The sequence below is a fragment of the Pleurodeles waltl genome, chromosome 1_2 (assembly GCF_031143425.1).
Source record: "Pleurodeles waltl isolate 20211129_DDA chromosome 1_2, aPleWal1.hap1.20221129, whole genome shotgun sequence".
NCBI classification, from domain to species: Eukaryota; Metazoa; Chordata; class Amphibia; order Caudata; family Salamandridae; genus Pleurodeles; species Pleurodeles waltl.
Genome location: NC_090437.1, coordinates 645,805,576 through 645,821,810, shown reverse-complemented (window position 1 = coordinate 645,821,810; position 16,235 = coordinate 645,805,576).

Below are 16,235 nucleotides of genomic sequence, written 5' to 3'. Positions count from 1 at the left end.
AAAGTAACAAAGTATATTTGCCTGGAGTTAGTCATTGAGTGCGTTCCTCATTACTTGTCTGTGTGTGTACAACATATGCTTAGCACTACCCTCTGATAAGCCTAAGTGCTCAAACACACTACCACAAAAGAGAGCATTAGTATTATCTACTTTAGTCTCTGGAGAGCCTCAGGGGATCCACTGGACTGTGTGCATACTATATCTCACTTTGGTATAGTATAGACAGAGCCAACTTCCTACAAAAAGCATACAGTATCACTGTATCATGTAGTTTTTGTTCAGTTAAACACCAAAATCCACATGTTATTGCCAATAAACTCATAATAGGTTCTCTTCATTGCACCCGATAAATAACGTACCCTGTGGTATTGTTATTTATCCATTTTCCTAAATAGCACCTATACTCATAATCAGGGCCTAAGTGAGTTTCAAAAAGGACATTTTAATAAATCAGAAAAGACAACCTTGCACTCTTTCAGGGTTCAAATATATATTTTGTTTTTACAACAGTTTTGTTAGTAGAGGAAAACTTCCTTAATGTAAGCTGTGTTTTACCATAAAACATAAATCAATGCCAAATATTGCTGAGTAAAATAGGGCATAATAAAAACAACTATACAGTATGATAAGAGAAGAACTCCATGGCCAAACGCTGTCCTTAGTTTAACTTCTCAGATAGCTTTTTGATCTGCAAATTCAACAAGCAAACAATATTTTTCACTTTTGAAAAATTGTACCTCCAGGAAGCTTTGAATCCTGCTCTTGATATTGCCTTTGGCAGCGACAAATCCCCTGGTCATTGCATCACACTGGTCTGAAAAAGGAGAACTGTTTTTCCTGAATATTTAAATTGATGTATGAACATCTGGAGTATTTGGAATGGTGAAAGATCATTTCTCAATAAAATTGCATTTGAGAAGGGAATCAGATGTGCATGATACCATCAATAGTATAATTGAAACTCTTTATTTCTGGGCTAATAACAGTTTGGTTTATTGTTTCGATAATCTGAAAATTTAAATAGGGACAGTAAATCAAAGGTATCAACGGTAACTGTGGAGTTATAAAGCCTCTGCACAGTGGACGGAATTGAGTGATCTGGGACAGGTAATCACTGACTCCTTAGCTGTGACACATACACTTTTGGACATAGACACAGTGACACCGGGTAGAGGTATTTTACTAAAATATTGAGTTTGAAATATAGGGCCTATTTTATTTTTGGGTTCGAGGAAACTCCGTCATAACTGCATTAGAGTTTCCTACCCACCAAGATTATGGTCCACCCACCTGATTTAAATGCAGGCGGGGCATAGTTTGACCACAGCAGAGGCTATTCTGTCTCCACAGTGGTCAAACTTCTCTGACAACTCGACAGAGTAATGGCCGTTAGAGGCTTGACTAGATGTCTGACCACCTGATTTAGATGGGGTGACACATAGCCATTTTTCACTGCCCGTCACTGCCAGGAAAACCTGGCTGTAAGGGATATTGAAAAGTGTTCAATACCTCCATCACAGTGGGAGGAAAATCCCATTGTGAGGAATGCATTGTTTTATTTTTATTTTAAAAAATAAAATTCTGCTTTAGGATTTTCTTTTTGAAAATAAAAAACTCTATAATTTTGCTGTACAGCTCTGTCAGGTTGACAGAGATATACAGAAAAAAGACAATGCATGGACAGGAACCTCCCTGATGGTGAATCCTGCTGGGCCAGCAGACATTTCAAAATTTTGCATTTGACACCTCCACCAGAGCAGCAGAGAAAATTACTCCATCTCTCAGGTTGAGGATGGATCGATCACCATAATTTAAATCAGGCCCATAGTTTTACCTTAATATCATTGTCTTTAGCTTATGATACCCAAAATATTGTTGTCTAGAATATTGCAGGTAATAATAAAATATTTAGTGTTGTATTTAATATCATTGTTAAAATATAATTGAATATAATACAGATGTATAATAGGTGTATGTAATACAGTTGTTTCAAAGTTATTGTAGTGTTATACAGGAAACATCCTTTCCAACTATCCCTTTAACTCATGAAGTATAGGTAAGGTAAAGATAGATAGACAGACAGATAGATAGATAGATAGATAGATAGATAGATAGATAGATAGATAGATAGATAGATAGATAGATAGATAGAATAACAGTAAGGCTACATTTAGGGTTATGGTGTGGGTAGTGGTAAAGGGAGGTAAGGGTAATTATACAGTTTAGAGGTGGGAAGTGGTAAAGGGTAGTAAGGGTAATTCTAGGGTTTAGGGGTCAGAAGTGGCAAAGGTAGGTAAGAGTAAATTTAAGATTTAGGGGTGGGAAGAGGTAAAGGGAGGTATGGGTAGTTTTAAGGATCAGAGGTGGTTAGTTGTGAAGGGAGGCATGGGTAATTGTAAGGGTTGGGATTAGATAGTGTAGGGTTTGATGTGGGTAGTGGTAAAGGAGATAGATCGCACCCTAAATTTAAGTATAACTCGGGGTTGGCCACAAAACCTGGCCCTGGGGACTCAAAGGCCGTCTATTTTAGAGAGGAAGGGGGCTGAGTGCCTTTGGATTAGTGATCATGGGGATCCCAACTGCTAGAGCCACTAATAGAATTAAAGGGGAGAGGAGCCATGCAGCCCCCTTCCCAGAGCCTTGATAGGCCGTGGGGATCCTATCCCCAGGGCCACTAATTAAAACTAAGGGGAGGTAGCATAAAGCTCCTTTTCCTATGCTGATGTCAGCCCTAGGGACGCAATCCCCCACTGCCTGAAGCATTCATTTTTTTTGGGAGGGGGGAATTGAGGTCATGTGGTCCACCTCACTGGGCCACTTTTGGCACCAGGGACCACATCTCCCAGGGCTCAGTACATTTTATTGGGGGGGGAAGCGCACATGGTCCCCCCTCTCTGGGATGATTTTAGCCCTATGGACCCCATCCCCTGGGGCCCGGTGGATTTTTTTTAAGGAAGGGGGCACAAAGTCCTCTCCAGGCTGATTTTGACCCAAGGATGCCATCACCTGGGGACCAGCACTATATTTATGGGGAGGGGTGCATGCGGCCCCCCTCCCCAAGCTGATATCAGCCCCGGGAGCTGGCCAACAAAGGTGGGTGGCCTGGTGGCAAATTTGGTGTAAATCCGGTTTAAGCTGTATCTGTGTCAAAAATTCCTATGGCAAAATAAATGAGAAAACACATTTTGGGGACCCCCTTGACAGATCATGCTGATTTTTTTCATGTGTTTTCTAGAGATGTGTCAGAAAACACCAAAGTCATTAGCAATACAAAAAATGTATTTCCACTTTTGTAGTTATAGTTTGGACCTAGTTTCAATAGGAAAAGTGTTTTTTGTTTTGCTAGTAACTTTGGGGCGTATCTTCACAACATTTTCAAAACTAGTTTGCCACTCACTTCAGTTGCTGTTTGGAAACTGATTTCGCAAGTGGGGGACAAGAAAAAGGGGGAGCCCCATAACATGTTTTCACCATGCAGATTCCATAGGGATTTTGGAAATGAGTGCAGCCTGAACCACTGGACACAATTACAACAAATTTGGCAGAAAGCTAGATCTTAAGCCGAATGAGTGTTTTTTGTAAATTCATGTAAATCTGTTTAGTAGTATTGGAGTTACTAAAGAAAATGAAGTTGTGTATGTCTAGAGACATGGATCCATGCGTCAACAGCAATGCCATGATTGGCTGGCCGGAGCCTGACAGGAAAGTTGTGACTGCCATTTTGTGAACCAAGACATGGTACCTGAGGGGGGAGGGGTAAAAATAAACTACAATATATGGAGTCCGGACAGCGGTACCCTGACCCCATAGGACTGGTGGAGCAGTCTGTGAGAGACCCCTCATGGGCAGGACATTGCCCAAAAATGATTGGTTTGGGGCCTGCAGGATCTGCGATCCACAGCAGTACTTAGCACGGTCCCCCGTGTGAATCCGCAACAGATCTGTGGATCCAGACCCCAAGTAAAAAAAAAAAACACCTGCTCACACACTCACTCACACGCCCACACAATAACTCACACACCTACTCACACAGCCACTCACACACCCATTAACACACTCATAACACCCACTCACAGACCCACAAAACCATTACCACACCCACTCACACAGCCGTTCACTCACTCACTCACACATCCATTCACACGCCCATTCACAGACCAACAAAACCACTACCACACCCACTTACAGATTGTTATAAAGTCCCCTTTGTGGCTTGTCACCCCCACCTTTTGTTACCTGATGCTGTTGTTTTTGGCCGATAAGTGTACTGAGGCCTGCTAACCAGACCTCAGTACCAGTGATCTTTCCTTCAAATTGTACTGAGACAATTATCAGTCCAAATGGCAAGGACTGTACCACCCCTGTAATGCCCTAATATATGGTACCAGTGGTACCCAGGGCAGGGATGGTAAGGGGGTCAACAGAGCTGCTGCACCGCTTGTGCCACCCTGCCTGATCCAAATAAAAGTATACCTGCAGAGCTGCCTTGTCAGCCTGCACGAGCATCTTGACTACTCGAGTTCAACTCTGCCCACACCACGTTCAGGCAGAGTCCTTTCACTTCCATAGCACAGGTCAGTCACCTCCATAGCAGGCCTCCTACTGCCCAGGAGGCAGGGTGCACTGTGTCATGAGTGTGAACATATATGCATTTGTGTATATGGCCCTGTGGCAGCATTTAAAACGTAACGTCACCGCAAGTGACCTGCGGTCCATAGCTGGAACTGAACTGGAACCCGAGCATTCCCCAGATGGCCCAGCGGATTCCCCCCGTGTTTGGTATCAAACAGTGTCCTTTGTAACCCTGAGCATGATTCCCATGCCCAGGATTAACTAGCATGTACCCTGGTGGTGTCCTTAGAGGATGTGCACCAAGATACCAGCTTTCCCCTGTCTTGGCGGGCTCTCCTGAGTCATTTGCCACCAAGACAAGAGTCTGTCTTCCTGCTCGATGTGCTAACATTTCCCCCAGGAAGGAGACAAAGGATGTGGGCAGGAAGGAGATCACACCTCCTCCCTCCCAGGAAGTTTATTGTTCATAGTAATCAAGGCAGTCGTCACTTCTTGGGCAGGCTAGCCGGTGGTGCCATTGGCCCATTGGCTTCTGTCCACCAAACCATTAATGCCCCCTAAACCAGGATTTAAGGGGCTCCCCTGGCACTAGAACCTCATTCTTACTTTGAAATGAAGAGGAACTGCAGAGAAGATGCCGTCACCCACAACAGGACATCAAACTCCACCGCAGAGCAAAGAGAGGACACTTAAGTGCCCTGAGGAGACCATAAACTGGAACTGTGTGGTCAATGTGTGCAAATAGTGAAAATTCATTGGTCCCAGAAAGAGGGACTCGGGTAGACACCAGACATCTAAAGCAGGCTCCCCTGACTGTTGGTACGAGTCACTTACAAGCTGCAGGAGTACCATTGTGCTGCATCCCCAGAAGTGCAATCCATTGGGCTCCTCATGAGTGAGCCAAAAGAAAGTTAGTGACATGCACTCAGGGAGTAATAGTTAGGCTCCCAAACGACCTCCAGCCACTAAAGTACCCATGGACTATTTTTGCTGCTGCCAAGGCTTGTTTGTCACCATCCCAGTGACCAATAGCTTATCGAACATCACTGACTTCAGAGCAGTTTCCCAGCATAGTGACTGATGTTGGCAATGACCCCAGTCCTGAGAATCTGCATCTTAAAGAAGGCGACTCTGAGAGGAGCAGCAAAGCATCTTTGATTGACACTTGCAAGGTCGCCTCTGCAACCAGAGTCACCGGATGAGGTGGCGAAGTGCCATCTAGTGAATCCAGGTCCTGGGACCGAAAGGTCCGCTACTTTTCAAGGGTAGAGTGTGATACCACCCCAAAGTATGCTTTTGTTAACTGCTGCATTTTGACAGCGCCCTTGGATCCCATCAGCACCTAGGACAGCCAGAGCACCTCTGCACTTGGACTCCCTGGGCAAGATATCTGCAAACTGTCTGTTGAGGCTTTGTCTATGGGCCTACAAGACCTTAACTCCAAGTTGGTTCTCTGGAGTTCATCCTGCAAGTGACCAATTACACACTAAGATTTTCCCCATTTACTTCTATGGGAGTCATCTGACCATTAAAAGTACTCTCTTTTCTCAAAGCTTTAAAAAAAATCATAACTCCAGTTGTGTGTAAGATAAAAAGTTCATTTTGATGGTTACATTAAGATAAAAAGCTTTATTAGTCTATATTGGTGTCAGATTTCTTTTGAGTAGTGTAATTAACCTGTCATCCGTATGTGGTTGTTGTAAAGTGCTTTACACATGATCCTCTTAGTAGCTTGACTGCCCTTTGCCAATCTACCCGGACTGAACTAAGGTTTACTAGTATGAACCCAGGTCCATTTCCGGATAAAGTGCTAGTATTACATGGTAAGGCTCCCCAAGTCATACCACATAATACTGCCACCTTACTGGACAGACCAACATGGCCACTCATACACCCACTCACACACCCATTCACATACTGACACACCCACTCACACACCCATTCACACACTCCTACACACTGTTGGAGGTGGCACGTTCTGGTTCGCTGAGGTGGGGCCCCAGCAAGGCAGAACCTACCACTCCCATCAGGGGTGGGTGATTACACTCACTGTGTAACCTGCTCTCACCCTTGGGTAGTTTGGCACAGAGCAGTCAGACTTATCACAGGGGCAATGTGTAAAGCACAGGCACAGGACTACCACACAACAAATACACTGAGCATCTCAAAAGAGACTCAAAGTGTATGTCAATAAAGGTTGTATTGAACACACACATTAATGAACACAACATGAACATCATGTAAATAGGGACATAAATCACATTTAGTAATATCATTAGCTGTACTCGACCCAACTGTGTTAAAACGACATTAGCAGTATGTACACATGAGAAAAATAACACTTTACCTCCAGCACACTCATGCAGCGCTTAGACGCTGGCAGCACGAGACCCACCCTAGCGATTTCCTCAATACAGTGTCACACAATCCTAGGATGCACCCCAGTTTGCAACGTTAGAAACACTGTGTACATGACCAAGAAGCAACATGTACGCCACACCAGTGTGAAGTATAGTCAATCACAGTCCAACTCACTCACTCTACACCATTGTGCAGTGCCATGGATATCAGGTAGGCTAGTATAACACACACTCGCTCATATTTGCTCCAAGTACCCTAATGTGGTGCACTGATATCCGGCAAGATAGTGGTCACTCCACTTGCAGACCCCCTCTTGGGTCCAAACCTTCCTCCACCCATTAATCAATTCCCACTACCCTGCCCCATCACACGTTGGAGATGATAGCCCCCTTTCACCGGGGGACTAGGCAACACACAGAGAGAAGGTGGGGGGAAGCAGGGAGAAACAGCTGATCAGGCAATAGTCGACAGTGGAGATCTGGCCACCACTAGGGGAGTTCCCTCAGGGGTTTCCACACCATGCCTTCTGCCTAGGGTCCCGGTCTGCCAAGCACAGGGGGGAAGGTCACTCTGGGACACACGCTGTTCACAGTGGTGCCTGACCCAGCCAGACACTGCAATATACAGATAATTACCAAATCTGCACCTCCCTGGAATGAGGCACAACGTCTTGTGCGCAATGACTTGAGTCACATCAGATGGATCCAGATGCACACGAAAAGTTACCAATGCAAAACCTGGCTGGAATGAGGCACAACATCTGGTGTGGGATGACTTGAGTCGCAGCAGACAAACTAATCACACATGGAAAGTTACCAATGTCATACCTCCCGGAAATGAGGCACAACATCTGGTGCGTGATGACCTGAATAACATCAGACAAATCCGATCACACACACAGACACAAGTTCATCAGTGCTGTACGAGGTAGAATGTGTCACTTCTCCGGGTACGCCCCCACCTCCGAGGGGCACAACCAGTGAATCAGACACTGCATACAATGAGGATGCAGTCAGGTGTTGCACAAGAGAAATGCGGCACACTCGACAAATGTGCACCATGCTGGGTCTCGCAACCAGTAACTCCGCTCGCTACAAACCAGATGCTTATACGTACCATGGTCCCACAATGAAGGGCTACACTTCTTTGAAAGCTGGAAGTACTTTGAAGGCTCTGCACCAGGCAAATCTAGTCCCCATGCGCAATATTTAATTCCACGCCTGCACAGCTGCTACCAGATGATGTCCAGCAGATGAAGCAGGTACTTGAGAAGGCACCATTCTCCAGATGACTCAGGTAAAAGGTGTAAGTCCCTCGCAGGAGGTCTTTGTTGTCCCTGAGACCTCCACCGAGAACAGGGGGCAAGCCCTTGGAGAGCACACTTCAGAGTACCACACAGCACGGTCCCTCCTAAGGCAGTAATTACTCCTTGTGCACAGCAAGTTCTTCTGGCCGTGTGCACCACATTACTGCAAATCTATCTCTAGTTTGCTGCAGTGGGGCATCAGTAATTATATTGTAGTGTGCCTTTGAATATGGGAGAGGTTCATAGGGTTCTCCTTTGAACCACAGGTGTCTCCCCTAAATTTCAGTCTTGTCTGCCATGGGACTGTGGAATGCAGATCTTAGGGCCTCATTTACAAGAAACTGATGCATTGTCACTGGTGCGTCACATTTTTTGCACCTGCCACACATCTCCTAACAATGTCATGGACGAGCTTGCACCTTGGCAAGTGCCACTTCCCAACATAGATGGGAAGGAACGCATGCACTTTCACACTGTACTTATGGTGGGAAAGTTCCAGGGCCCTAAGGCCACTAGAGGAGGAAATCAGTAAAAGCTACCAGAAAAAGCAAAACGTTTGGGCAAACACCACCTCAGCATGTCAGGTCTACCACACAACCACTCACAGATCCACAAACCCACTACCACACCTACTGACAGACCCATACAGCCACTCACACACTCACTTACAACCCATTCACACACTCACAAACACACAAAACCACTACTACATCCACTCACAGACCCACACAGCCACTTACACACCCATTCACACACTCATACACCCACTTATACACTCATTCACACATTCAAACACCCACTTGGTGAACCAAAAAAACACTACCACACCCAATTGTAGACCCATACAGCCACTCACACACCCATACAGTCACTGGTACATCCAATTACTCACTTAGAGAACCACTCACACACACATTCACAGACCCACAAAGGCACTCACACACCCACTGACACAGCCGTGTACACACCCATCCAGACATTTATACACTTACTCACAGACCCACACCGCCACTTACACACCCACTCACACACCCACTCACACACCCATACAGCAAAATTGGATCCACAGATTTAGCGCAATCCTCCCACAATATAACATGCAGACTGCTTGTTTGACTGGGGATCTGCAGCAGACCTGCAGGCCCAAGTGAGAAATTTGAAAACAAGGTTTTGAAAGCAAAAAGAACCTGTGTTTGGAAAAAAGGTTGGCTCTGAAAGGAGCCGTTGTATTTATGATGTGTAGACGAAAATTGCACATAGAACAGGATGAAGTCTTTTAAGTTTTTGAAGAACACCCTGTTCCCTCCGACTGTGAAATGGACTCTGTCTTTTCAATATATTCCATCCACATCGAAGAGTAAGTTGTTATGGTATGTAGAACTCATGTTGTGGTCTCAGAGAAATGCAGAAATAGCTTTTTTGACATCTTTCCTGGATTTCTTTATCTGCAGACAAAATTTGATTGACCACTCCCACTTCTGTATTTGGCATATGTGGGAGAAGGCCTATACATTGTGTGGGAAAAGTGACAGTAATTTACAAAAGGTATCTTCCATTAGGATTTCCAATTGTACCCCAGTAATTGTGCCTAGGTCATTGCCACCACAGTGCACAATCATGAGGTGTGGATACTGGCAATCTGCAATGCTTTCAGCCAAAGGCTGCAATTGATGCCACCTTAACCTTCTCTGGCCAAGCCAAGTAATGTCAACATTATGTAAACCTAGATCCCTGTCGATGTCACACTTTCTAGCATGCTTTCTGGCCCAAAACACAAAACACAAAACTATGGCCAACAATTCAGACCATTTTGGAGTCAAGCAGGAATAGCACACAGGAAAAGGCTACAGCAGAATGAGGCAGTTTTGAAGATGAAAGGCAGTTAAAATGGAAGTCAGCAAGTAAAACATAAAATAATATGATAGAAAGGGGGTCTCTAGATGGCAGGGGCTTGCACCCTATCCAAGTAGGGAGCCTCACTTTAGGCAGGGTAAGGGAGTCACACAGCTAAGATAACCCCTGCTCACCCCCATGGTAGATTGGCTCAAGCAGTCAGGCCTATCTCAGAGGCAATGTGTAAAGTATGTGCACACACACACACACACACACCTCTCCCATACACTCACACAGTGAAAACACCACAAAAGTACTCCACACCATTTTAGAACAATAACCAATATTTATGTGAGTAAAACAAGACCAAAACAACAAAAATCTAACATACACAAGCAGAGATATGAATTTTTAATGAGTTAATGTGGTATAGTGCTTAGAAACACAATACTTCCAACTGGGGCTATCACAACGTCTTGATGGACTTGTTTCCAACACTCCGACACCACTTGTGAGGGACTTCGGGCACGTCATTGAGTCACACGGACCCCAGGGACAGTATCTTGGAAGACAATCAGGAAGCACACATGTTGAACAGAATCGGGGAGGTTAGGCATCGCTGGAGCTTGTGTAGCATTGGTTCCCTACTGCAACCAGGGAGGTGAGGCGTCGGTTCCTTACTATTAAGCAGGGGAGGTGAGGCGTTGTTTCCTTACGGTTGCAGGGGAGGTGATGTGGCACTGGCGGCGAGGTGTTGGTTCCTTAGAGCAAAGCAGGGTTGATGAATCCAGCCAGTCAAGGCATGAGGCGTTGACTTTGTGGTGTTGCAATCAAACCACAAGGCAACATGTGCAGTGCGCAGTCAGAGCCGTCTGCCACAGATGTCGATGACATGGCACTCTGGACTTACACTATGGCAGGACTTCGAAGGTGATGTGGTCACATCAGGCCAGCAGCATCGATCGCGGTTGTTGCACTCAGCAGGGACAATAGTTCCGGTGCAGGCAGCAGCACAGAGTCTGACAGTGGTGCCGGTTCTAAAGTCACTCGAGTTGTTGTGCTTGGTTTCTTTTTGGCTGCACCAGAACACACTCCCAAGGGCCCAGGAACTGGATTTGGCACTATTTGCCAAGTCAGAACTCTCAGCAAGAGAGCCCAGGTGCTGGTGGATGAAGTCTTTGATACCCCTGAGACTTCTTAACAGGAGGCAAGCTCAGTCCAAGCCTTTGGAGAAATTTTAGAAGCAGGATGCAGAAAGCAAAGTCCAGTCCTTCCACTCCCAGAACATAATCATCGAGGAGCAGGCCAGCACAGCACAGCAACATGCAGAGTGGCAGTCCCTCCTACAGCATCCAGCTCTTCTTCCTGGCAGAATGTCCTCAGTCCAGAAGGATTCTAACTATGTGGTATCAGAGGTGCAGTACTCATACCCCTTTCTGTCTTTGAATTAGGCAAACTTCAAAGACAAGTCTTTGTAGTGCACACGACCCTGCCTTGCCATGCCCTGGCCCCAGACAAACTCCAAGGGGTTGGAGACTGCTTTGTGTGAGGACAGACACAGCCCTATTCAGTTGCAAGTGTCAGCTCCTGCCATCACTCTAGCTCAGGAAGACCCATTAGGAAATCCAGGGCATAGCTCAGCTCCCTTTGTGTGACTGTCTAGAGTGAATTCACAAACAGCCCAATGTTCATTTTGACCCAGACATACATCCCACAGACAAACAGAGGCACAGCATGGTTAAGCAGGAATATGCCCACTTTCTAAAAGTGGCATTTGCAAAATTACAACTCAAACTCCAACTTTACACTTAAAAGATATTTCAAGGCAATCCCCATGTTACTTTTTGGGAGAGATAGTCCTTGCAATAGTGGAACCTGAATTTAGCAGTATTTCACTATCAGGACAAACTGCCCACACAGACACTGCAGCGGCACGTCTGTGAGACATGTTTTCAGGACTACTCATGGGGGCGGCACTTTCATTACCTCAGGGTCACTAGTAGCATTTAATTTACATGCACTAGGCACACATGGTTCCCTATGCTAGGGACATACTAGTAAATCAAATATTCCAGTCATGGATAAGCGAATCACCAACCCAATTTAGATAGAGAGCACTTGCACTTTAGCACTGGTCAGCAGTGATAAAAGTGCCCAGAGTACTAAAGCCAGCAAAAATTAAATATAGCATGCAGTCAAAAACAGGAAGTCAGGGGCAAAAGTTTTCGGGATGACCCTGTAAAAAGGGTCATTTCCAACAGAACATATTGGATGGATATTTGAGATGTGTAGGGAACTAAACTCAGGTGGTGATTTTAAGAAACAAGTAACTTACTCTGTGATTGGCTTTGGAAACATCGTTACTATGGAAATTGAGCTAAAAGAGTGTGGGGGCAGGGAACAAAATAGATTGCAGTGTAAAACTGAAAAGCAGACTGATGTCCAAAAATTGCTTAGTAGGGAGTGTATGTCTTAAAATTGGCAATATTAATCAAAGTAAAATATAAATGAAAAACACTGACAGCAGATTGTTGAATGTTTTTAAGGGTTTTCCTGTGGATCCACCGCCGACCATATTTAAGGGGGGGAGGTTGTATGCACTGGGCGTATCAAAAATAAAAGATGAAAGGATAGATTTACAGTAGAAAATAGATATTAACAGATATTGAAATAATAGTTGGACAAGAGCAAAGAGATTTTACAGGTATGTGAATAAGGTTGTACTATAAAAAAGAATGTTAAAAGAATGAGTGTATATAAGCTGAAAGAAAATGTGTAGCTTCCAGACACTATAGTAAAAGGCAAAATAGAAGGGAGGTTAGATGAAAACATTAAGTAAAACAATTGTGAGCATCAAAGGAGGAAGAGGAATTGCTCAAATGAAAATATGGTTAGTTTATTAAGCCAGTATGAATGAATATTTTTGAAATTAGATGTGGGTGCTTACTTGTAGTATGTAATTTAATAGTACATGATTCCTACTCATTCACATAGCCAGGCAGGCACCTACACACTCAGTTACACTCCTACAAAATGGCCTATGCACTCAACAGTCATATAGACAAATAGTTACTGACTCACTTGGTAACACACTCATAAAACCATTTATACACCCATTTATTCACCTATACTTCCATTTACATACTCATTCACACACCCATAAGGGCACTGCCACAGCCACTCACACACCTATGCAGCCATTCATGTACCCAGCACTCAGTCAATTACACATGCACTTAAAAATCTATACATCCTGTTGCAAACCTTGTCACCCACCATACAGCCACTGACATACCTATGTATAAAATCATACAGCCACTCAGTGACAGGGGCACTTCCACATCCACTACCACACCCACATAGCACTTATGTATCCACCACTAACAGAGCCACTTGCACACACAGTTACACGCCTAAACACCCACTAACACATCCAGTTACCAATCTGTATACCAACTTACATACCCTTTAGACACCTGTACAGTCACTAACACATGCAGTTACCCACTTGTAAAGCCACTCATATACCCATTTATACATCCATATATAGAAACTTACAGCCGCATTCGGACCGCCAGCACTGCCAGATCATGATTGTTGCGTCTGTTAGCACCACAATGTAAAAGCGGGGGAGATGTGGTGCAGTGGGCATGGGCAGTGCAGGCCCCTCCCAGACAGCCCTGTCGCGCCTTTCACTATGCTATGCAGACAGTGAAAAGTGTGACAGGTGCTGGTGCCCCCTACGGACTGCAACATTGCAGTTGGCTCAATTATGAGCTGGCATCAATGTTGTGGCTGTTTCCCGATGGGCCGCTGACCTAGCAGAAACTCTTAATCGGGGCCACGGGAAGGGGACCACACTGGCGGTAACTCTACCGCGGGAGTTTGGCGGGCAACCTTACACCCACCAAACACAAATTAGAAGTTGAGGTTTGGGTGTGTTCCTGGAATTGTGACAGATTAATGTTGGCTTTGCAGTGGATCTGTGGTTCCAGAAACGGAATACAAAAAAGAGAAAAAATTGCTGTGTTGCATTTATAGAAAGTTTACAAAAGTTATGTTAAGTTGATTTGTTACTTTTAAAATATATAGTAAAATAAGTGTGTAAATAAAATGTATTTATAAGCTTGTGAAAAAGTTTATTGCTAAATGTAACTAATGAGTAGTTCACTAAAAAAACAAAGGTTACAGGGACATTATATTTAGGAATTAGAATTAAAAGGATATTAGAAATTAACTAAAAGAACCAAAGGTTACAAGGACGTTATAGTTCCGCACACAAAAACCATAGAAATTCAGCAGGTAGAATTATGGGATCTAACTATGAATTAAACCCTCGCAATGCACTGCCTATGACATCACATAGTACCTCACTCATGACATGGTCTGTGACCTCATTGATTACATCGCAAATTACATCGCTGATAAAAATAATTCTCAAAATACCATTTAATATTTCTTAATTACGAAAAGGAGATAGGTGAGAGATGTACAGCAAAGAGCTCACTGTAACCTTATCAACTACTACACTCAGCAGATAGTCATGTCTCTTTTGAACCACTACTCTAAACACTAATGACCAAAGTAAAATGTCTAATCGTTTAGAGCAGTCTATTGCAACCCACAACAACTCCATTCCTGAACCTGGAAAGAGGTTTTAGTGCAAATGTCAGATTTACACCAACCACTACAACGCACAATCAGGAGAGAGGTCTTAGCAGACAGACCACTGTGTCACAAACCACTAATAAATTATTCTTCATCCTTAAGAAAGCTGTGAGCAGAGAGGTCAATCTGTTGTAAATGCCTTTTACACTGAGCCATCACCCTAGAAGAAGTTCTTAGTGAACAGATTAATGTATTGCAACCTACAACTACAGTAATTAATCACAAAAGAAAGAGGTCTAATGAAACTTTTCATTATGTCATAAAACAGAACTATTCTGAGCCATGATTGTGCAGCCAAATCTCAATTAACAACTTAACTGTCACAAAGCACTCCTATCCATGTACATCAGCATGGGACATGTGACAGTGTAGTTCCTAGTTCACTGATAAATAGTACACTGCTTTAAAAATGGGATTATAGAACAGATGACATATGTTAGAAATAGTATCATTCTTTAGTTATACAGAAAGAGTAGTAATTTAACGTATAGTATATATCTTTAGGTCTCAGAAAGTTTGACAGAACACTTCCACTCACTCCACCCCACTCATTTTTTTTTTTTTTTTTTTTAAATCTGTTTATTAAACTTAAAGTTAAACAAGGTCTGGACATAGCAGTACATTACATATATTTAGGCGAAAAGTCACCTATCTTCTAACTTTTATACGTTACACAGTATTGATACATTTCAATGTACTGGCTTTCCATGAACATTCTATAACCAATAACATTTGACATGATAAATAATATTCTTAAGTATGTCTTTTGGCGTCCATTATGATAGTGGGAGCGTGAAGTTGTACTGGCTCCGAGAGCTACACTGCTGTGTGTGTTCTTTGGTATAGGGGGATAGTTGTATCCTGGGTCAGTCGTTGGGTAAATGTGATGCGGGCTAGGCCTAGTGATGCAGTAATTTGGATCTATTCTTGAAAGCTTCAGTTATTTTGAGTAGATCTAGGGATAGCGTGTTTTGAGTTTATTAAAGGGTGTAGTTTATGGGGGGTATTTGTCATCTCTAGATTCAATTCTAACTACAAAGAGATCCCAATTTTCAATCCCACTTTGTGTCTGACCTCTGTGCTGTGGTAGCCTCAGAGTTTGGGCTTCCGCCAATGTGTAATCGTGTAGGTCACGCAGCCAGATAGAATGGGGGGGGGCATTTGGGGCCTTCCAATGTGTGGCTATCAGACGTTTATATGTCACGAATGCTAAATCTACAAACTTGTGGGTGTGCTTATCTTTTTTTTTCCGGTGTCGTATATTAAGTAGACAGGATTCTGGAGTCTGGATAAGCGGTTGGCCTGATAGGTCTATGGTTGTGTTGACGATTTGGTTCCAGCCAGTGTTGATCGTGCGACATTCCCAGACCATATGGTAAAAGGTCGCCGCTGGGGCAGCGCATCTTGGACATATGGAGTTAGCTCCTGGATATATTTTATGAATATGAGCTGGGGAGAGGTAGGCCTGATGCAAATAATTGAATTGCGTGTATCT